This window comes from Eschscholzia californica, unplaced genomic scaffold (genome assembly GCF_041429995.1).
Source record: "Eschscholzia californica isolate CP2 unplaced genomic scaffold, dmEscCali1.0.p SCAF_1, whole genome shotgun sequence".
In the NCBI taxonomy this organism is placed as follows: Eukaryota; Viridiplantae; Streptophyta; class Magnoliopsida; order Ranunculales; family Papaveraceae; genus Eschscholzia; species Eschscholzia californica.
Window position 1 is genome coordinate 42,045,022 of NW_028238198.1, and position 24,161 is coordinate 42,069,182.

General features: G+C 34.5%; 2 pseudogenes across 2 annotated transcripts; one reads left to right on the forward strand and one right to left on the reverse strand.

The window, feature by feature from the left end:
• Positions 1 to 6,820: 6,820 nt before the first annotated feature.
• Positions 6,821 to 13,890, forward strand: LOC147566930 (F-box/LRR-repeat protein 12 pseudogene; annotated as a pseudogene). The gene is made up of 2 exons (XR_015230616.1): positions 6,821 to 6,877; positions 11,866 to 13,890. The product of XR_015230616.1 is annotated as an F-box/LRR-repeat protein 12 pseudogene (transcript).
• Positions 13,891 to 20,808: 6,918 nt separating this feature from the next.
• Positions 20,809 to 22,364, reverse strand: LOC147566931 (elongation factor 2 pseudogene; annotated as a pseudogene). The gene is made up of 3 exons (XR_015231328.1): positions 22,335 to 22,364; positions 21,809 to 21,872; positions 20,809 to 21,699 (listed from the first exon to the last, which is right to left on the reverse strand). The product of XR_015231328.1 is annotated as an elongation factor 2 pseudogene (transcript).
• Between the last annotated feature and the right edge of the window lie 1,797 nt (positions 22,365 to 24,161).

A 24,161-nucleotide genomic window follows, 5' to 3' on the forward strand; every position in this document is an offset into this window, starting at 1 on the left:
ACCCACCTTCCTCGAACAAGGGCGCAACGAGTGTCTTAATCTGAATAGGCGATTACTCAAGATTACTTTTGGGGACTTTTACGCTAGTCTGGCGTTTGTTATAGTGAACTATTTAGCCTAACTAACATCCACGACATAAAGCGTAAATAAGTAAGTAAATGCGCGCGAGAAAGTAAATCAAGCAGACATGGATCCTAGTATGGCCCCTAACCTAGAAGATCTAATCTCCCTTGGTTTTCTTCTTGTTTCGCCTTTTGGTTCGTCTTGGATCGCCATCTTTGAACCTCCATTGATTTCTCCCTCTCGCCTTTGGATTTCATCCTCGAGTTTCTTCAATGGACTCATAGACCCTAAACTCTAATTACAAGACTCTAACGATTCGCAGATCGTATAAACTTGAAATTAAAATTAATTACAAAGCATGCACCCATCTGTGCTTAAAACAAGAACAAGGAAATAAATCTATGGCCATACTAGTTTCCCGCATTCACATCACATGCAATCATATAATATATCAAGGCTAAGAATTATATATGCATGATTATCTTGGGAGATACTTTTGTTGACATCACATGTCACATTGCGGACCTTAAGTCTAAATTCGAAGAATTCAACTAATGGTGCTTTCCGGTTTTATGTTTTATGATTAAAATCATCTTTTAGAAAAAACTCCGTTTTGGGCTCGAGAAAGCCCGGGTCAATTTCGGAAAAAATATTGGTTCGATTCTTAATGATTTCATAAATCAATTTAAAGAGAAATCCGTTTTGGGCTCTTGGATGGCCCGGATTGATTTTGGAATTATTTGGTTGGAATCGGAAAAAATTTTGGCAAAAACTCCCACTCGAATGATGGCCCCTTTTCGTGGTCCGAAAAGCCTCGAAAAAGCCCGGGACAAGTCCTAGACAAGTCCCGGCCCAAGCCCAAAAAGGGCTCGGACAAGGTCCGGACATAGCACGGCCCATAGGGCCGGCATGTCCTGGCCGAGGCCTATCAAGGCCTGGTCTCGTCCTGGCCGGAGCCAGGACGCTAGTCCATGTACCAGACGCGTTCTAGACGTGTCTGGTACTGGACCGGACCAGCACTAGGTGTCTCGGACTAGTCCGAGACACCCAGAACCTCCCAGATGCGTCTCCAAGACGCGTCTGGTCGAGTGCTCTGGACGCGTCCTAGACGCGTCCAGGAAGCTCCTTCGCAGCTGCTGGTCGCGTCTTAGACGCGACCTGGACGCGTCTTCAAGACGCGTCCTTAGTAGCTGCTCTGGACGCGTCTTCAAGACGCGTCCAGAAGCTTCTGTCGCAGCTGCTGGTCGCGTCTTCAAGACGCGTCTCAGCAGCTGCTCTGGACGCGTCCAGAGGACGCATCCAGGAGCTTCTGGTCCGGCCAGGAAGCTTCCTGGCCGGACACTAGGGTTTTTCAAAACCCTAGTTTCCAAAAAGAAAAAAAAAAAAAAAAATTTTTCTTATGCAACTTTAAGTTGCTATTTTCCAATTTTAAAACTTTTCTTAAATTTTTGAAATTCCTTTTAGAACACTTCTAAAATTTTTCAAAACTTTTAGAAACTTTTTAAATTTTTCCAAATTTGTTTTGAGAGTTTCCCAAACTCAAAACTACTCTTTTTAGAACACTTCTAAAATTCCAAATCTTTGTTTTTCAAAAGTTTCCAAAAATTAAAAAACAACTCTTAATTAAACCAATTTTGGATCCAAAATCTAGGTTTTTGAAATTTTTCAAAGAACAATTTTGAAATCAATTTGAAAAATCTTTGAATCCAATTCATAATTAATCAAATTTTATGTTTAAAACCTTTTTAAATATAACTATCAACATAATCAAGCATGGATTAGTTTGAAATTCAATGAAATTGAGTCTTTTAAAACACTTTTAATCATCAATTTGATTCTCAATTTGAAAATTTATTGAATCCCATCAAATTATGAGTTTAAAATACTTTTAAAAACATCTTTTAAAATACTTTTATAAACTCAATTTTCAAACTATTAAGCATATGAATTAGTTCGATTCTTAGCAAAAACTAGTTAATGGCAAGAGGCTCTGACGCCACTGTAGGGATTTAAACCCTTATACTAGTGTTTATAGCGGAAATAAGACATCTAATGTCTACACTAGTATTCCCAGGATCACATGCAAAACTAGTAATTAATCTAATGGAGATAGTAGATTACCTTAATCGCTTTTCCCTCGAACTAGTTGAATTGATTGAAGAAGACCAAGAGCTTCAAGTGTAGCTCCTCTACTTGGGACACGAGCAATCAATTTGATCTCCCACCTTGTTGTATAGCTAGCACACCAATGGTGGTTGGAAAAGAAGAACTCCTTTCTTCTTGACTAGATAGATAGTTAATGGGAATTAGCTCACTTTCTCCTCTCTACTTGATGTGGTAGAGTAAGAAAGCTTAGAGAGAAATTCCACACCTTATTCTCTGTCCTAAGAGTGTTTATATAGAACCCTAATAAGAATCCACCTCCTTTTAGGTTTCCTAAAACACCCTTTAGAATAAGATTTAGGGAAATAGTCGAAAATAGCAACTATTGGTATTTTCTCAATTCCCTAAGGAGGAGGTGCCCAAACACCACGAAAATTGGCAGATATAATGTTTATTATATCAGCAACTAACCCTCCAAAATTCAGCCCAATCCGAGTCCTAGAAGTACCCGAACCGGTCTAGGCCCAAAAACCCTGTTTTTGGCCTTTTTGTACTATCTTTGCCTAATTCTTTTTTAGGCCTATGAGATATGTTTATGGGACACTCCCATGATTATATCTCACTCCCACTAGTCATATCCTAGATCAATTTGTCACTCTTATGTGTAACCCGTTGTAGGATCCGATCGAAGTTAGCCGCGAATTACTTCGTAATTCGACGATCGTAGTTGGTCTCTAGCTACAACTCTACGATCCCTAAATCAATCGGACTTGATGATCTTCCACATCAATTGTCCTATCCGACAATTTGTTCGCATTGTCACCTTGGTCGAAGGACATCTCCTTCAACTCCTTCATCTCTCTCTCCCTAAATACACCTTACCCTCTTTGAATTCGGATTTCTTTCTTTCATTTTGATGAACTTATTACAATTGATTCAAATGGAGATGTATCTTTACAATGTCACTTTTGGACTCTATATGTTGGACTGGTGGGAGTGCTACCTCTTCAGTATCCTTTTCTAGTGTTTCAATTAAGGTTAACCAATTTCAATCTATTTATGTGAAGTTTCATGAATTGATCTTTGATCTGATGTTTTGGGGTTCGCTTTTATTCGTCGTTTCATTGATCTTGTTCTATCTTGGTATGTCTCGGTGAAAAAGAGAGAAACAGTTAGAGAGAGAAAGAGAGAAAAACAAGATAAGATGAAGATTCCGGGACAAAACTCAAAATTTTAATTTTCGGACTCAAAATGAAGATCCCCCTGTTTTTTTTATTCAAAGTCATGTCCCCACCAAAAAGCCCTCTGACATTTTTCAATTTCATATGGTGTTTTCTTTGGCACTAAATTTGTTGACAGAAGGTAAAGCGGTATCGTTGCTAATTCATTTTTCAATAATATAGTTCTTGTGGCATGTGATTGGGAATGTCTTTTCCAACCTGCCAATTTCGATGAATTGTTTGCAATAAAAACCCATATGACTGGCAAACATACTTAGATTTAAGTAAGTAGTAATTTCCCAAGTATTTATCAGTGTTTTCCATCTCCATAACCCCGTAATACTCATGATATATTCCTTATTGTTCATATTGCAACTTCTGCCAACTTCCTTATTGTTCATATTTAAATTCAGTGTTTTTATTTTCTTAATGTTTTCTTAATCTCATAGTTTTTGTCGTTCAATGTTATTTTTAATATTGATGTTTTTTTACTCTAATATAGTGTGATTTTTAAAATAATCATTAGATCTCACTTATTTTTGGAAATCATTATGCTTACTTAATATAATATATTTGTTGTAACAAGTTTTTGTTTAAAATATTAGATTAAAAGAATAAATTAAAATAATTGGGGAGAGGTAAAAAGTATTTTCTAGTTTTTACTCTAATATTTTTTTTCAAGCAATTATTATTTTTAATGTTAACTTCTTTTAATCTAATGTATTTTTTATTTTTAACATAATTATTAGGCCTTATTTTAATATAGTATATTTCTAGTAATAAGGTTTTTGTTTAAATATTAAATTAAATAATGAATTCAAATGTTGTTTATTGTCTAAATTAGTATAAATGTTGTTTTTGTTTAAATATTAGATTAAACTCTTACTCCGTGACAAGCCGCTTTGGGCTTGACCCCTGAGTCTATATTTAAGTATATTTTTCATGATCTTCACAATTAGATTCATGTTTAGTATATTTTGTAATGATACAATTGCAGAAATTGATATTTTGGTAAAGAAAATGGTAGTCTTTATATCTTCTTAATCATCGTTATGTAGTAATACTTTCCCAAAACACTTTATTTAAAGTATGTTTCAAAGGTTGAGTTGTGTTTTATTGATTTTTGTTTTAATTTTATTTAGATTTCAAGACGGACTCCATGAGACTTCGCAATACTTCGTTTCATATATTACTTTGGTAACTTATTTCTAATTACTTTTTGTGATATTTCTAAGGTTTATATGTTTATTTATTTGAAACTAATTTCTTTTAATTGTTTTATTAACTATACATGTAGTTATGGTGTTAGTGTGGGTAATAAACATTGGGAGTTTTGAAAAGGGAAATGTTAACTACGTAACAACACTAAATTTAAGTGGTACTCATACATCCGCTAGGATAGTCAATGTACGAATTTCCATGTATGTCCATAATTTTGGTAATTCATTTCTTGCTATATGGTGGTCTCGTGCACCTAGAGGTCGTAGAAATTTAAATGTAGTGTTTTTATTTTCTTAATGTTCTCTTAATCTCATGGTTTTTTTTCGTTCCATGTTAGTTTTAATATTAATGTTTTTTTTAGTTTAATATAGTGTGATTTTAAAAATAATCATTAGATCTCACCTTTTTCGGAAATCATTATGCTTACTTAATATAATATATTTGTTGTACCATGTTTTTGTTTAAAATATTAGATTAAAAGAATAAATTAAAATAATTGGGGAGAGGTAAAACGTATTTTATATTTTTTACTCTAATATTTTTTTTCATGCAATTGTTATTTTTAATAACTTCTTTTAATCTAATGTATTTTTTATTTTTAACATAATTATTAGGCCTTATTTTAATATAGTATATTTCTAGTAATAAGGTTTTTGTTTAAATATTAGATTAAATAATGAATTAAAATGTTGTTTATTGTCTAAATTAGTATAAATTGAGTCGTTTGCTAGTGAAATCATCGAGTCTTTAGGCACCATTGCAAATAACAAAATTATTAGGACTTATTTAATATAACAAAATTATTAGGACTTATTTAATATAGTATATTTCTAGTAAATGATTTTTTTTTGTTTAAATATTATATTAAAATAATAAATTAAAATATTGTTCATTATCCAAATTAGTGTAGTTTGAGGTGTTGGCTTAGCTTGCTAGGTCATTTCGATGACTTCCAATTTAGTTTTTGCTATCGTAATGCAAATGTTGTAGTCCATAATTGGGCTCATTTTAGTCTTATGTTTAATTTAAACAATGTTTAGAATAATTCCAACATCCCATGTATTGTAGCAACTCAGTTGTAAGTAGATTCATTTCAATAATATTAAAGTTTCTTTGTAAAAAAAAGGTGTTGGCTTAGAAAAGATTAGGTCTTTAAGTGTCACTGCAAAAGAAGGATCACATCTAAAACAAACGACTTCATCCAACCTGTATAGACATTTTGGGTCTTCTTCACATGAAAAAATCAATTTCATAAATAAAATAGGTAACTGAAGATACTTCAATAGGACAATTAAAGGTAGAAAAATAAACATTTAAAGATGTTACAATAGGATTTTTAATTTAAGAGGTGCAATCTTAGCCAAGATGATACACCTCTTCCCTAATTAAATAGATATGAAATATGATATACTCCGTAGTACATATTAGTAGCTCTGTAAGCACCCCAAATTACAACTGTAGCCGTCATGCTAAATGCAGAAAAGTTGAATGGATATTTATGTGTAAATGAGGTGCCTACAACAATAATATGAAGCGTCTTTAGATCTTTCTATATATCTTATGGTTTTTTAACACGGTCATTAACAGTTTTAGAAAACCATCAAAAACCATCCACTAATAGTGATGTGAAGAGACTAATTAAAATTAATAATTAGTTTCTATAGAGAAAGAAAGAGGAAATATTTTTCTAATTATTGGAAAAAGATATTAAGCAAAGGAGTAAATTCATTTCTAATTCTGACGAAGGTACTTTAAGCAGGAGATAATGACAATTTAACCAATAAATCTATAAAATTTAGGATTGAACTTAAAGTTAGACAAATTTTGTTTTGTACAAAATTGATAAACTTCAGGGGGCTAACTTATAATTTTCTTCTATTCTATTCTTGATAGTTATTTATCATAAGAGCGCATAAGGCCTCCGGCCTTCCATGAAATAGCATTATACAACCCGAAAGTAGGACTAAAGCAATTTTTTTTTACAAATTGTACTAACTTGAAATATAATTTTAAAAGTAGGACTAAAAAGAAAACTTATTTGTCTAGGAACTTTCTTAGGTAAATAAATAAATGTTTGTAAATGAGGGGGAAACTTAAATGAGGTAGAATCTTCTAACAAGTGTTGATCCCATACAGACAATTCTCCATATAAACCCTTCAGCCTTGTTGGCAACCCTAGCAATATCTCTCCCTCACTCTTTTTCTACATATCTCTTTCTCCCTCTCTAGTTTCAGGTTCCAACTCTCTCTTACTGGTTTGCTAAGCCAAGGTAAAGTAGAAAACACAAGCTTTCATTTTTATATATTTACAAGAAAAAAATTTCTCTCTGATTATTTTCAGAATCATCAATTAGGGTTGATTCAATATGAACAGCATGAAATAGCTTATTTGTTGTGATTTTTCACTATTTATATAATTCTTTCACTGTTCAAAGGAAAAAATAGATATTTCTGAAAAAAAACTCATATACCATGGTCCATAGATGATTATGCCCTAAGTTGTTGTCCAATTATAGGGTATTCTGAAAAATATTTTTGTGGCTAGAGGAATAAAAATGAAATTTTTTTGCATAATATATCTGATATTAAGTTTTTTTTTATCTAAAATGGTGCTTAAACATCTTCTATTTAAATTGTTTGTTAATTGTATTTGAATTTCATTTTGTTGGGTTATGGTGTTTTTTTGTCAATGTCTAAATCTGATTCAATTACATATGAATTTTTCGTCTGGTGGGTCCAAAATCAACTCAAATAAGTCATTCCAAAGAGTCTAACAACAACGACCATTCTAAAATCTGACTTGAGTCGATACATATCTCGAGTCAGATTTCAGATCTAATTTAGAGAAAATAGAAACACTACCTAAATGTTTGTTCGGGTAATATTAGAACACTGAAAATTCAAGATGTTCCTTCTTCTGTTAATTTTTTGAATTGTGTCGTTTGAAGCCTAATTGATGTTTGAGTGTTTTGTAAATGAAACATTTAAGGTTCTTATGATCTTTCGGACTAATGAGCTTCACTTAGTATATAATACTATAATGGTTACCTTGAATTGTACAAATCAAACGATAGATGGGTTAATTGTGTTCGACAGATATGGAGAGAAATAACGTTGATGTGTTCATGTAAAGGTTGAAAGGTTCTTTCCATGCATGGAAGAACTTTAGTCGATATGAAAGGAAAATATTCTCACCCTTGTCATGCACGAGATAATTCTTTTTGCACTTCTCTAGAAGATGTATCAAGTACTTCCTTAACACGATATGAAAGGAAAATATTCTCACCCTTGTCAGGTGAACATGCAGATTACGGGAGACTTAAGGTTTTCGGTTGTACGGCCTATTACCATGTTAAAGGTAACAAACTTGACAATAGAGCAAAGAAGGCAATTTTCTTAGGATATGCTACAGGAGTCAAGGGTTATCGGCTATGGTGTACGGAAGACAAGAAGTTTGTAATCAGCAGAGATGTGGTATTTGATGAGTCGTCTATTGTAGCTACGGCGAAAGCTACGGTGCCTAGTTGTGGTGATGTTGGGTCTACTAAAGCTCAAGTAGTGGAAGTAGAAGCCGAAGACCAACGGGTTTCTAGGAATCATGATCAGGTGGAGCATCAGGATAATACTCAGGATGAGGAAATCGATGAACCCGATCATGAGGAGGTTCAAGGGGAAGGTACACAAGTTTTACAACAACAACAGCAGGATGTTTCGGTACACACTAGGCCGAAACGGTTATATAAGCCGGTACAGAGGTTAGGGTCAGACAAACCTCTTAGGCATTATGGGCAGGCAAATCTGGTTGAATATGCACTCTCGGTGGAAGACGACGAGCCGGTCACCTTCAAACAAGCTATTACCGCGGAGGAAAGAGAGAGTTGGTTGGTTGCTATGCAAGAAGAGATGGAGTCTCTTCACAAGAACAAGACATGGGAGGTTGTCCCATTGCCCGAAGGGAAGTCTGTTATTGGTTGTAAATGGGTGTACAAAAAGAAAGAGGATTCTTCCAAAATCAAGGGTACAAGGTATAAGGCAAGACTAGTGGCCAAGGGTTATGCACAGAAAGAAGGGGTCGACTACAATGAGATTTTCTCACCGGTCGTGAAACATACTTCTATTCGGGTGCTATTGAGTATTGTTGCTCACAGGGATCTTGAGCTGGAACAACTCGATGTTAAAACCGCCTTCTTGCACGGAGATTTGGAAGAAGAAATTTATATGGCTCAACCAGAGGGATACAAGGTTGAGGGCAAAGAAAATCAAGTATGTCGTTTGAGGAAGTCTCTTTACGGATTGAAACAATCCCCTCGCCAATGGTACAAACGATTTGATTTTTTCATGCTAAAGCATGGTTTTCGCAGAAGTGACTATGATTGTTGTGTATACATCAAGAAGCTTCGCGAAGGTGACTTTATTTATCTCCTTTTGTATGTGGATGACATGCTTATTGCTTCTAGAAGCATGGTGGAGATAGATAAGTTGAAATCTCAACTCAGTCAAGAGTTTGAGATGAAAGACATGGGCGCTGCAAAGAAGATACTGGGAATGGAGATTAAGAGAGAGCGGTCAAGTAAGAAACTGTACTTGAATCAGAAAGGTTACATCGAACGAGTAGTTTCTCGATTCGGGATGCAGAATGCGAAGGCGGTGTCAACACCTTTGGCACCGCACTTCAGGCTCTCGGGAAAACAATCTCCCACTACTACAGTGGAGAAGGATCATATGGATCGTATACCGTATGCTAATGCAGTTGGCAGTTTGATGTACGCCATGGTGTGTACTCGTCCAGATATTTCACAGGCGGTCAGTGTGGTTAGTAGGTTTATGGCAAACCCGGGGAAGACACATTGGGAAGCTGTGAAGTGGGTCTTGAGATACTTGAAGGGTACCGTTGATACGGGTTTGTGCTTTGGTGGAGACACATGTCAGGTAAGCGGTTATGTTGACTCGGATTATGCTGGCGATCTAGATAGAAGACGATCTACTACTGGTTATGTATTTAGGGTACATGGTGCTCCAGTTAGTTGGCGATCGATGTTACAATCTACAGTTGCGTTATCTACTACGGAGGCCGAGTATATGGCTATGGCCGAAGGTGTGAAGGAAGCACTGTGGTTGTGGGGTCTTCTGGATGATCTAGGGATTAAGCAGGAGTGCGTAGAGGTATGGTGTGATAGTCAAAGTGCGATCCACTTGGCGAAGAATCAGGTTCATCATGCTCGCACTAAGCATATCGATGTCAGGTATCACTTTGTACGAGATGTCATAGAGGAAGGTGATGCTTCTCTCATGAAGGTACACACAGATGCGAATCCCGCGGACATGTTGACTAAAGTGGTGACATGTAGCAAGTTTCAGCATTGTCTGGAATTGCTACAAATCGGCTCGTGTTAAGTTGCCCGAAAGGGCGAAATGGCGACAAGGTTTTCTTTATGTGAAGGGTTGGTAGAACTACGGTAGGCTTGATCCTATAAAAGGGTACGTAGGCAGCCATGGACATATGGTGCAGTCGGATGAAGTTACAAGAAGCAGATATATCTTACAAGGAGTATCCTGGTGTTCGTCCAAAATTTGAAGTATATCAAATTGTGTACGAGGTGGAGAATTGTAAGAGGCAGTTTCTAAAAATTGAAGAGGAGGGTTTAAGAGGCAGCTATAGGCAGTTTCCAAAAATTGGGATGGTTTCCAATTTTTTGGCTCAATAGGCAGTTTCCAATTTTTTGGCTTATAATATATATAAATAGGGGTTGAGTGCTTTGTAATCAACACACCAACACAAGCAACAACAACTCTTCTTTAGAGAGCTAAAGAGAGAGAGCAAGAGTGAGAGAAATTTTTCATAGTTTTTGAGCGGTGTTAAATTTCTCGGTCGTCGAAGATTTAGTATAGAAGGTTATTACTATACGGTACCATCTTGGGACGAACTTGCGGGTTGTGTTAGTCGTCTTCATCTATCCTTCAATAAAGATTTCTTGTTCGCCCGAGGACGTAGGCTTTAAAGCCGAACCTCGTTAAATTCTGTTCGCATATTTGATTTTGACTTAGCTTTTCGATTAATCTTCTTAATCGGATCAATTTCTAGGATAGGTTCGATAGCTTCCGCGATTTTTAGTTATAACAGTTAGTTTCAAGTCTAATACTTATTCGTAGGTGCCTAATGTTAGGAGTACGAGTAACATATAATCGCACATAGTAGGTTTTCCTTTATTCTCTCGATTGTTAACTCTATATATGGAGTTCCTTAGTAATAATTTACTACATCAATGATTCAAGTAGGTCTTTTCAACTTATTTTTCTATTCTATCACGGTATCAGAGCATAAATTAGACTTTGATCATTCCATGTCCCTTCAATTACTTCAAATCCCATTGGATAAAATTGTTCACACTTTTTAGCTCTCTCCTATTTTGTCATGACGCCCTTTTAGTTTTTTTATTCAATCAATTCTGGTGCTTGATACAGTTTTTCATCATGTAAGTTCATGATTTGTTTTTTACATGTTTAGAGGTGTAATTCCTCTTGCCTCGTATTTTCTCTACGATAAGATCACACAAGTACTCTAATATCCAAATCCCTTTGATCTCATGAAAGGGATAATACCTATATTGATACTTCCTAACTATGATCTCAATTCTTCCCATACGTACAAACTTTGTAGGAAGAAAATTATTTATGGCTTACGGGTATGAAATGAAAAAGGGAAGTACGATGGATAATTAAGCCTGTCCACGTATAAACACCTGTCTTAGTTAATTTGCAAATTATGTTTACTTACAATTTTTACTTTTGGATCATCATGTTGTTAAATTGTTTACATCCTAGACTAGTATTAATTCATGATTCTAACATGATTGTGTGCACACATAATTACGAACAATTTTCACATTATACTCACGAAATGATTGTCTCTGATATGAGTATATATCAAAGTATCCTACAAGGCAAGAAATACTAGAAATGAGTTGGTTGTTTACTAAATCTCAAGAAATACACAAATGTGTGCAGTCTTATATATATTGTATCTTGATAATGTGTGTCTAATAAATCTCATGACACTTTTGATGGGCAGACAGAACTTATTACTTCATTGTCTTTCCTTAGAGGTTATATGATCAATTTATGTGTGAGTTTTAGTACCAATATTAATGTAATATGAAGTTACTTAAATATTAAATTTTTTCGTAGTTTTTATGAGATTAATAGGTTAGTACTTTCCTTATTCATTTTCTTATATCTTTTGCGGTTGTTGGTCTTGCAGGAATCTGATTTCGTGTACTCTGTGCCAGTCCAAAATATACTCCCAATACAGTAAATCTATCAAAAGGGACCAATTTGTGCAAGTTGACGAGGTAAATTGTATATCCATCTATAAGGGTCCTTATTATGCATCGAAAACCAAGCCTACTTAATCAAGCTTAACTTATTAGAAGTTCACTGAGAAGATTCATACTCCTTATTCTTCATAAACAGGAAAATGGCCGAAATGAAGAACTTTGGGAAAGGTTATCAAACTTCAATCATGGAACTCCAAGATGATAACCTTTTTGATATTCTGAAACGAGTTGAAACTGAAGAAGAGCGGAATTCTTTTGGTCTCACTTGCCGGAGGTGGTTTGAGATTCATAACGTTTCTCGTCAATCGCTAGATCTCAAGAGTTCGATAGTTTCAAGTTGCAGCATTTCACTACCACGAAGACCTTTCGTGGCTAACTCTTTCCATGTCGTTAAAATAGTGAGTCGTTTCCCGAACCTTAAATCGGTGTCTCTATCTGGTTGCACCATGTTAACAAACTTAGGTGTAGCCTGCTTGCAGTCAATCGGATCAACAATTGAAAAACTAAATCTAGATTGTTGTTTTCTCATTTCCGATGACGGAATTGAGATTATGGCTTCTGGATGCTCTGGTTTGAAATCCATAAGTCTGTACAAGTGCCACATTACAGACATTAGTGTTGAGTCATTGGCTACATCTTGTCCAGCCTTAGAAGATGTGAACCTCTCACACTGTAAAGACATTACCGACCACGGAATACACTTTCTCTCACAACGCTGTCGTCAGCTTCGTGAAGTCAATATCTCACATTGCAGAAAGGTATATGGTGATGGCTTCAGCGGGTGTTCAGAAACCCTAGCTATTGTTGAAGCTGAATCATGTAATCTTGAACCAGATGGAATAGCAAACATCGTTAGTGGTGGTGGGCTTAAATCTCTGAATCTTGCAGCTTTAAGTTGGTGCATTCTTGGGAATGGACTGTTGAAAATAGGAATGGGATTCACCAAGAACCTCCAAGTTCTTAATTTTAGATCTTGTCGAGCAGCAACTGACGAAGTGGTTATAATGATTTCGAAAGGGTCCCCATTGTTGAAAGAATGGAACCTTGCAGTGTGTCACAATGTCCTATTTTCTGGATGGAGAGCTATTTCGAATAATTGTCAGAACTTGGAGATACTTCATGTGAACCGGTGTCTGAATTTCAATGACGATGTGCTCAATGTTTTGAGCACTGGGTGTAGGCGTCTTGCACTATTACGCATGTCCAGATGCTCTTGGATTACTAACGAAGCTATAAGCTCGTTCATGTCGAGGCGAGCCGAGGTGGAGATATGGGATTAATAATGGTTGGTGTGTCTTTCGCGAAGGTAAAAGAATTTCGTGACGAAAATTATTGAACACTTCTTTTTTCAGGTTTCGGTTGAGTGTTGCTAGAGTCATGGGCGGATCTTGGTGGAGACTATCCCTGGCTGCAGCCAGGGATAGAATTGTAGAATGCCTCACTAAAGGATAAGCAATTATTAAGGCAGCCAGGTATGGAATATTAGAAATGCCTCGCTAAGTATAAGTAGCTAGCAAGAGATAGCTTAGTGGTAAAGCATTTACCCCACACACACGATGTTTAGGTTTCAAATCTCCTTTGAAGCATTTTTTTTGGCTATTTTTTCCCCTTCTCAATGAGTGCGCTCGTTATGTTCGTTAGTTAACTAGTTGGAAGTACATTAAAAATCGCGTCTTCCTAACAATAGCTCTATGGACAGTTTTTTTTTTCTACCGTTTGTTTTATTGAAATTTGAGGTTAGTCAGGTGTGGTTTCAAATCCTAGCTCCGCCCTTGGCTAGAGTACAGTATCAAGAACAGGTATCGTTGGAGCTGATCAAAATTTAGTTTAATTTTAAGATGATTTTACAAAATTAGACTTATAGTTTGAAGGATTATGCATGTGTTCGTGTTAGTGAAATAAGACCAGTGGTTCATATATCATATATGAAACTTCTTTTAACTTTCTTATCTTAGTACTGTTTAGGGGATTTCAAACCCTATTTATTCATTGATGGTTGTGTTATGTGCTTGTTTGTTCCATAACTAGGGTTTCATGATTTCTGTCTACAACTTGTATCTCTCTACCCTTGTTCAATAGGAAACAAACTTAAAACTAGGGTTGCTATATTAGTTTAGGATTAAAGCATGCAGTACTAGCTAGTTTTGTACCAGTAGTAATGTTGGCTGGAGTCATGGAGTCGAAATAATAAGAACAATTTTTTTTATGGCGGGTATCAAGTGGAAACCCTAATTTGTGTGCATGGTTGCATTAAGTGCATGACATTACCGAACTAGACGTGTATGATTACGTTAAGCTAGTATTTATTATTATAATGATTTTGTAGATCAAAGATAGCTAAAATCCTGTTAGGGGTATCCATTTTTAATCAACAAAAATTATTGAAGAATCAATAAGAAGCCAATATTGATCTTCCCATCTTTTTTTGAATATGTGATCTTCCTATGTTATATCAACAAAAACCACCACTTGTGATGGCTTTTACCGACGATTGATTGGAAAACCGTAGGAAATTTTGATTATTCTGGCAGTATCTTACATGTAGGAACTAGGAAATATCACTATTGGCGACCAAATATAAGGAAACCGTGGCTAATAAACTTCATTTTTGTAGTGTGTAGCCCGGCCACCAGCCCACCACCATCTCTCTTTCCTTCCTCTTTTCTTCTCCTTTCTCTATCTCCCTTCTCTTGAGGGGTGAAGAAGACGAAGGGGAAGTTTGATCCCCCCTCATTTTCTTCATCGCAGCATAACAAACCTGTTGCGTGAAGAAGGGGAAGCTTTCCCTTGGTCATTTTCATCCCCTCAGCAGATGTGGTCTGTTGAGGCCATGTTAGAGAGAGGTGAGGGAGAGGGAGAACATGTGAGCGATGGAGAGAAAGAGAGAGAGATATCAAAAGATGATAATTGTGGTGGTAGCCTGCTGGAAGTGGTGGTGGCATGCCAGAAGTAGTGGTGGTGGTGAAGATAAAAAAAGAATCTCGGTGAAGAAAGAGAGAGGCCATAGAGGAAATTATTTTTGAGTTAGTAATTGGTTTACCGATATGGGAATCCAAAATACTTTTCAAGCAGAGCATTTCTATCCATCTCTGAATGTACACCCAATGGATTATTTGACTTATATTGATAAAAACTTTTTCCAATTAGATTCAACTTAGGGAGCAACTTTATTTTGTGTCTCAAAATCAACTTATTTCTATTTTACTCCTAATATTCATCTTTACCCGTATCTCGGTTCACCATAATAACTTCCTACCACCACCCACTAGCTCTTTCACCCCCACCACCACTATTTCTATCTTTGTCTCTCTTTGTCATTCCTTGATCCAACCAAGGAAGGGTCTGAGGTAAAAGAGAAAATGAAATTAAAGGGTTAAAAGCACATAAATTTGTTTTAGACTCGAACAAGGTCTTCCTTGGTTAAATCTTTAATCCAATTAGCCCAATAGCCCAAAGAATATTTTGGATGCCCCTTAAGTTGGTAACTGAATTACTGTAATTAGATTCGTAAATGGTTTTACAGGTAATACCCGTTCAAAATGAATACATATCGAGCTTTAGGCCTCTTTCATGTTGTTGGACTTTAGGTCTCTTTCCCTAGGTACGTATAGCCCGTGCCTCCGGCACGGCGAAACTCATCAGGCGCATTATATAATAGCAACTACAAAGGTCTAGTAGACTATGTTGGTATTCTTATATTCCATTTATTCATGATGGGTTGGCCCTGTTTCTGATAAATGTACTATATTCACTAATTTGTTTTGAAGATGGTATGTTATTTCAAGTCCCAAAATTTAAAATTATTTCGTATAGTTCTTGATTTGAGCATCATTCCCTGTCAAGTTTCATCAATCAAAAATACTTCATAAGTTATTTACAGAGACATACACAAATATTATTAGGTATGTCTTATTTATTTATTTATTTATGTTTCCGCACTTCGTTCAGTTTCTCCTGATAGAGTGTAAAATCAAAACGTGTCATGGCTGTTTGTTTAGCAAACCAAAGTTCTATATTGAACTAAGTTGAAAGTTATATAACTTCAGTCACTTGCTTCAAATTTCATATGAAAAAAAAGTTTCACATTAGTTATCACAGACTTGTAGAAATTTTTAATATTGGTAGTATATGGTACTAATATTAACAAATGTAAGAATAAAGAAAGAAAGCAAAATGACAATGAAGTTCAATGGATAAAAAATGAAATTCGGAATAGATGAAGTTCAGTGGATAAAAATTACAGAATTCAAAATAAAAAGAAATTAATACTATTTAGGACAATGAATAAATTAAAGCAAATACTAATATTAACAAATGTAAGGAAAAAAAAAAAGCAAAATGACCTTAACTTTTTTCCATTGAGTTTTTTTTTTATGAAATAAACTTAAATTAAAGCAACAAAGCCTTACAAGGTCTCTAGAGTAAACCGGAAATAAAAGAAGGTACAGAATTCCAAATATTCCTATGTCCATTTCTACGACCCCATTTCGCGAGTGCATCCGCTTGAGCATTGCCATTTCTAGGAACAAAGGTGAAGATTATACTAGTGAATTTGTCTTTGAGGTCCTTCACTTGTTGCATGATTCTTTTGGATTGCCAATGAAGCCCAACACTTTGTCCGTTGATGAACATAATTAATGCTTGATTGACACTTTCTACATGCGCGTGGGTAATGTTCAGTTGAATAGCCCATAAAATACTGGAGAGAATAGCCAAACTTTCGCCTTCTTCTGCGTTCTGGCATCGAACTGAGTCCGCTGCTGCAATAATAAAATTTGCTTCTTCATCTCGTATAATACATCCTATCCCGGCCGGTTCAGTGAGCGTAAAAAACGAGGCATCGACGTTTAACTTCAAGAATGGTGTCGATGGAGGTCTCCATGTTTGTTGCTTGGTTTTGACCCTGCATTTATTAGTAATACTAGTCTCAATTTTGAGTGGGGTGGTCGAGGTGTTATTAATCCTCTCTATCATTTGTTTCGGGTTTTGCTTATTCGTGGAGAAACAATTTTCGCACCTAGCTTTCCAAATGAACCATAGTATTTAAGCATATAAAGTGATAGTTTCGTCGTCTAAGGTTTTCCATTGTTGTATCCATTGATTAACTGTAGTTAGTTGATCCGTACGAACCTGAAAATGAAACCAAATGGCTTTCGCAAAAGTACAATGAAGCATTGCATGATTTATGGTTTCGTCCTCATTACAGATGATACATGAGTAGTAGTTTCCAATATATTTACCTATTTTTGCTTTAACTGGTAGACTGTTCGTAGAACATTTCCAAAGGAATAGTTTAATGCGAGGTACCGTATTCATGTTCCAGATAAAAAACCAATCGTTCTGGTCCTGCATTTGGTTACTTCCTGTTCTTAGAAAATTATACATAGATTTAATTGAGAAATTACCTGATTTTGTCAGCGTCCATATCGGTTAATCCTCTTGATATGCCTGTAGATTTATGCTAAGAATAGAGCTGCAGATTTCACTATTAAAACAATTATTAATAACATTAATATTCCAGTTATTATTGATAATTAGTTGTGCTACCAATTCCAGGTTCGTCCCTCTTTGATTAGTGATGGGAGGGGGATGATTGGGATCCAGAAGTCCTTCCAGATATTAATATTATGACCATTGTTGAGTTAAAAAATATGAAACTAAATATTTGTGTTGACATACCTAAATAATATTTAAAAATATATATAGGGATAAGGAGAAGGAGAGAGAGATCTTGATAAAAAAAAATATTTAAAATCTAAATACTCCGATGACTGAAACTTCACTACTCTCTGCAAATTAGTCTCCTATAAACTAAAATTACAAAAACTTATAAATAATTTATAAAATTAATAGTTAGATAATACAAATCACAAATGAAAATTAGATAGATGATAAGAAGTAAGTTTAGATTTTAATCTACACTTTTCAACAAAAACTGTTTAGCCTTTTTCGGTTGTAATAAAATCTAAGGTTCATTTCGCAAAATAAAAATGAGAGAAAATTGAAGAAGTTGAAAAGTTATCAACCGAAAGAGTTGGAAAAGTATGTAATATACAATATGAAATTGAGAATCTTGGAGATATTGCAATCTAGAGCTGGTCACAAAATTTAGAAAAATAACTAAACATTTCATTATTTTTCTAAACGAATACCTCAACTTATCGAACACCTCGATTGCAGAGATAAGCATATAACATGATCAAAAAGAACATATATTTATCTTAATTAATAGTATGAGTTTCTTAATAAGTACATCCCAAGAAACAAAAATACAAAAAGAAAAAACTCAGATTGTATAACAAAACTCAGTTTGCATATTGCAAATCTAATAATAAATATTTTGTAGAAATAAAATAAATTTATAATTTTCTTTATACACTATTTTCATATTTTACTTTGACATGTCAAGAAAACACTTCCGAGTACACCCTTTTCTAGTCTTGATTCCAAGCTACTTCAATTCCATTGACTTCACCAAACGCCTTATATCTATACAAAAATCACCATAACTATTAGAATTCATAACAAACACGAAGTCTCCGCACATAAAAATTTTAAAAAAAATATATATAATTTTAACTACATATACATCGTTTTGAAAGTGCTTCGTCCAAGAATCCCTTTCTAATACGAATAACAACCAGATAAGGTTATAATATGGGAGAGACAAATGTGTACCTACAAGAGAGAATAGTGTTAGAAAATAGGTAAATTTATATTTCTATATCTCAATATCTGAGAGACAAATAAGTACCTTCAAGAGACAGATATCAATGAAAGAAATTGAGATGATTTGTTAGCTCATTGTAATTTATAATGGTGAAGAGGAAGTAGAAGAGGGGAATTAAAATTTAGTAATGATGGAGAATAAATTATACTAATGGTGAATAGGAAAAAGAGGGGCAATTACAATTTGGTAATGAAAAAATAAAACATAACTAAAAATTAGTAGCATTGAGACTTTTTATTTCAATTTTAATGACCTGTATATGTAATACAGTGATAATAATAAAAATCTAATGGCTATGATTAGAAGATAAAATATTGGATGGCTAGTTGTTTCATATCATATCAAAAATCTTTATAATATGAAAGATCATGGAACCTTTTGGTATTTCTAAGTGTAAAGGGTATATTTCAACAAAAAAAAGTGTAAAGGGTATATTAAATAACCATTAACTCTAAACATCTAAAGGCTAGGTGTCACCATTATCCATATGTTTGACCCAGTTTCTCGTGTTCTTTTTTGAACTTTTCAGTTTTTGTTTAGAGAGAGTAGAAGTTATATAAAAATTTTAATGACATTTATTACTACCTCCGTCCCAAATTAAGAGTCCACTATTCCTTTTTTGGATGTCCCAAATTAAGAGTCTCGTTCCTAATATATCATATAAAATCCCTTACTTTTCCATGAATACCCTTTCTATGATATCTTTAATATATGGTGCATTAATTAAGTTAATTAAGATATTTGACATTTCCAATACAAAAGTTAGTTTTTCTTTGTAATCTTTCAATTACTTCAAAAAAAAATTAATTACTTCAAGCAAAGTTACATGTATTTCTATAATGGAAATTATAATCCTTAAATTACTTCAAGAAAAGTTGTCAAATAAATAAGGGTAAACTTGGAAAAAGAAAAAAAAATGAAAATAAGTTGGATTACCGATATGGGACTCTTAATTTGGGACGGAGGAAGTATATATAATGGTCATTTAGTAGAGGACATTTAGAAGATCAGACGATCATGATTTTGAGGGTAAGACATGTTAGGGTTGAGATTTGGAGATAGTGAATCAAACGGTCATGATTTTGAGATATATAAAACGGATAACCGTGATAATAAGTGGGTGAATGAATTATGTCTTTCTTAGAGAGGTAATAGATCTAACCGTCAAGATTTAAGATCAAACACAACGAACGACCGGATTTATCTATAGGTTCGAAACCTCTAGGTATAACCCGTGCCTCTGGCACGGATGTTTTCGTCGAACGGTTGTATTATACTCAAATGTTGCTAGAGAAGAGATATTTAGCATCTTTTCCCCTAATGTTCTTAATTTTCCTATTATATTTAGAAAAGAGAAAGTGATAAGGAAAACAACTTTAACCAATTTAGAGTAACTAATTGGTTGAAGATGTAGGAACACATCGACAATAGAGGTTTCGAATTTCTCCATCTGAGTCTCTGAGATGGTTTCTTAGTCAGCACAAAAACAGTGAGCGTGTTCATTTCCTATAAAAAAACGATGTAAAGCTTCATATAATGGAGAGTTGCAATTAGTAATAACTTTGTATTTCTCGTACTGCCTTAGTGCAAAAACATTGAACGAATAATATTTGACATCACATGCATTTAAAAATAGCAACCCCAACAATGATGTGGCATCGCAGAGGATGAGTAAGCTTGAACCGACAAATTAATATATATACATATATATATATATATATATATATATATATATATATTCAAGTCATTATAGTCACAAAATGTAAAAGATTATTCAAATAGTGGTTCCCCATTGATTTTGCAATAATATAAATGTTTATAGAACAAAAGGCACAATGAATACATTACTGGCATTCTTTTACTTTTACAGTGAAGACCGAAAAACTCATGACATTATAACATTGAGCATTATATATGTTTCCTCACCAAAGAGTAGTAGACGAAGTTTAAAAAAAAAAAAAAAAAAGAGTAGTAGACTAACACTTATGTTTTCCCTTGGAATAACTAACTGAACAATGGGGAGTTACCTTGATGTCTGTATAATCCTGTTCATGTCGAGGTAGTCCAATCCAAGAAGTAGATGTTTCATTCACATTCTTCTTACCTAATTAAATAAATGAATTCAAAACATCAACTTCTAAACTTTTCATGTTATTATATATGAAATTCATCACTGACTTGAAGACTAATAGAACAAATCAATTTTTCTAAGTAGTGATGAAATTGATACAATTATAGAAAGAAATCAACACCCAACCAGTTTCATCTTTGTGATTAACAAAAGCTCAAACTCATCAAAAACAACATTTATAAACCCTCCAAAAGAAGGCGAAAACCTGCTTAACTAATTAGAACGACTCAATGACAGGTAGATAAGCCTTGATGTTGTAGAGTGGTTTACCCGGCCTCTGCATCTCTTCAAACACGTGTCCGCGCTTCTGGTTCAAAACTCCATAGTGCTTGCTTTGGTGCTCAGATATCCACAATGTACATTGGCTCCAATAGTCTTGGCTTGGCTGTCAGTTATGATGAATAGATGACCCTCCTTGTCGTAGGTATGACCTCTCCACATATGTGGATTGCGTTGGCATGAAGAACAACATCAATACTTCATAACCAATAATCCTCATGTTCTCCTCGGCCAAAACATCTTCTTCGGAAGCCGACTGGAAACCAGCCACAACTAAATCCTTGATCTCATTTAGGTATTAAACTCCCTACACATGTCAACAACCATGTTGGGTCAAGTTGTCTTAGGTCCAAAACACCAAATCTTCTTAGGAAGATCCTTATCCCACATTCAAACTCATTAGACAAAATCTTTCGATAGACTTCATCATTTGCTTCAGCAAGCTCTTCCTCAAGAGGCTTGTTTCCATATACAAACAGTTATGCTTGGTTGGAGACCTGCTCATCATAATTCTGCTTTACTTGCCAAGCACAAGTGGGGACTTCACAATTTCTGTCCCTCCCATGAAGTCATTCTGCAAGTCTTCCAAACAGATCTCAAGGTGGACTTCACCAGCACCTGCAATAACACTCTTTAATAAGTTTTGAAAAATTGGTACTCAATCGAGAGCGAGTGGCAGAGAGAGGGATTGTCAAGACTACCTGCAATAATATGTTCAGTTGTTCACCACACTCAATGGAACACACTACCATACGGTCAGATATGGCCAGACGTTTAAGCCCTTCAACAAGCTTCGAGAGATTTACAAAAGAAAATTCATTAAAGAGAAACTCACCGATTCCGATCAAGTAAATGAAACCTTTTCGAATTTGGGAGAAAAACCTCCTTCCCACATTGCATGCGTCCGATAAAAGTGAACACATAATTGAAGAGTCCGATACTACAGGTCGGAACCATCATATATAGCGATCTTTCAGAACAACTACGGCTAGATAATTAGTGTTTTTGCAACTTTCCACATGCTACTGACAAACACATTTTTTTTTTTTGCAAAAGTAATAGGTAGGCAAGTCTTGCAAGACATTTCAATTCAAAATAATTTGAAAAACCTCAAATCAGACCTAATATAACCACTGAAATCTTCATAACATATTGACCATACAAATAATAGAAAGTATGAATTCATTCACTAACCTTATGAAAGGAGGGATTAAAGTCTCAGAAATTTCACTGTTATAGAACATAAAACTAACCTCCAAAGCCTCAACAACTTTAGTAATCATCAATTCAATAAATTCTAACAACAGGTAAATCATCAACTTCAAAATGAATACTGTTAGAGAAGAGCTTGTGATGATTATTGTGGTGTTTCTAAAGTGTAAGAATAACAAAACATTAAACAAAAGTGTGGGTGCCTAGCTAAGACAAATGAGTGCCTAAGTAAAATGTCATGTCTCCCTAAATACTTAAAGTTGTTAAAAGTTAGTTAAGAAGTTGTTAAGATTAACCACTCTCTAACTAACTTTCTTTTTCTCTCTCTAAACTCTTTAAATAGAGCTGATTAGTTGTAATAAGTTTGATTGAATTTCAAGTTTAATAAAATAGTGATTTCTCTCTCTTCTTACCCTGATAATCTTCATCTTCTTCATTAGAGAATCATCATCTTCTGTTATCATCATCTTCTCTAATCAAGTATCATACTATACTAAATCTAACATGGTATCAGAGCCTGTTTAAACGACAAATCCATCTTCAATTCAACGAAATCGAATCAAGTAAGTTCTAATTTTGCGATCTCTTTTATCTTTGATTCATTCAATTTTAATGGAATCCTCAAATTCTTCATCACAAAACTCAAATTCAAGCACGAATGTCACAATCTCAAATATATCTAACTTCATATCTGAAAAGTTAGATGGATCAAATTATCTATTATGGAAGATCAATTTGAAACTATTCTCTTAAGTACAGATCTGTTAGGTTACATTGATGGATCGATTATGTCTCCGAGTGAATATATTGTTGAAAATGGTCTGGAAGTGTTAAATCCATCTTTTCTTACATGGAGAAAGGCTGATAGCTTCGTTAAAGCATGTATGAAAGCTACTTTCACTCGAACTGTATCATCTGATGTTTTAGGGCTTGATTCAGCCAGAGAAATTTGGAAGTTTCTCGAAATGATGTATATTGAGGAGTATGAAGCCAAGATTGCTTCACTTAAAGAACAACTTCAAAATGTTAAAAGAGGAGATTTAACAGTAAGTTGCTACTTAAGAAAGATGAAAAACATTTCCGATTCCTTGACTGTTGTGAGTAATAAAGTTCCCGAATCTGAGCTATGTCGAATAGCTTTAAAAGGATTAGGAAAAGAGTATAAGCAATTTGTTATTGCTACTCATCAAAGAGAATCCAAATTGTCTTTTCCAGAGTTAAGAACTCGAATCATTCATCATGAGCAATGGTTAAGCACTCAAGATAATGATGAAGTGAATGAATCTGCTTACTTAACCAGAAGAACACAAGTCAAACAACAACTAAAATCATGTCAAAATCAATTGAGGTTTTCACAATCTCAGCCACAAATGTATTACACAAACCAAGAACAACAAAATTTTTCAAATAACAATCAACATAGCAATCATAATAGCAATCAATATAGCAATCATAACAGCAATCAACATAGCAATCATAATAGCATTCAAAAGTCAAATAATAGTATTCAAAGGAACTCCCAATCAGGTGAAAGAGCAAATGATTTTGATTTCTCTAGCATTCATTGTGGAATTTGCAGAAAATGGGGACATGGTGCCTCTAGGTGCAGATACAGGTATGCTCCTGATGATTCTTATAAATTCTATAATAGCAATAATCCAAATAATACTCATAATAGTACAAGTAAGAATTTCTACAACAAAGAAAGACCAAAGTTTGTTGGTCTTCATCTTTATGAAGAAGGTGAATCTTCACATGCTCATAATGAAGAGGAAAAATTAAGTGAGGAAGATGTCTATGATGCTCAATTTGGTCAATTTGGTTTCTGTCCAGATAGTAATGATTATGAAGAAGCTCTTATGGTCTCA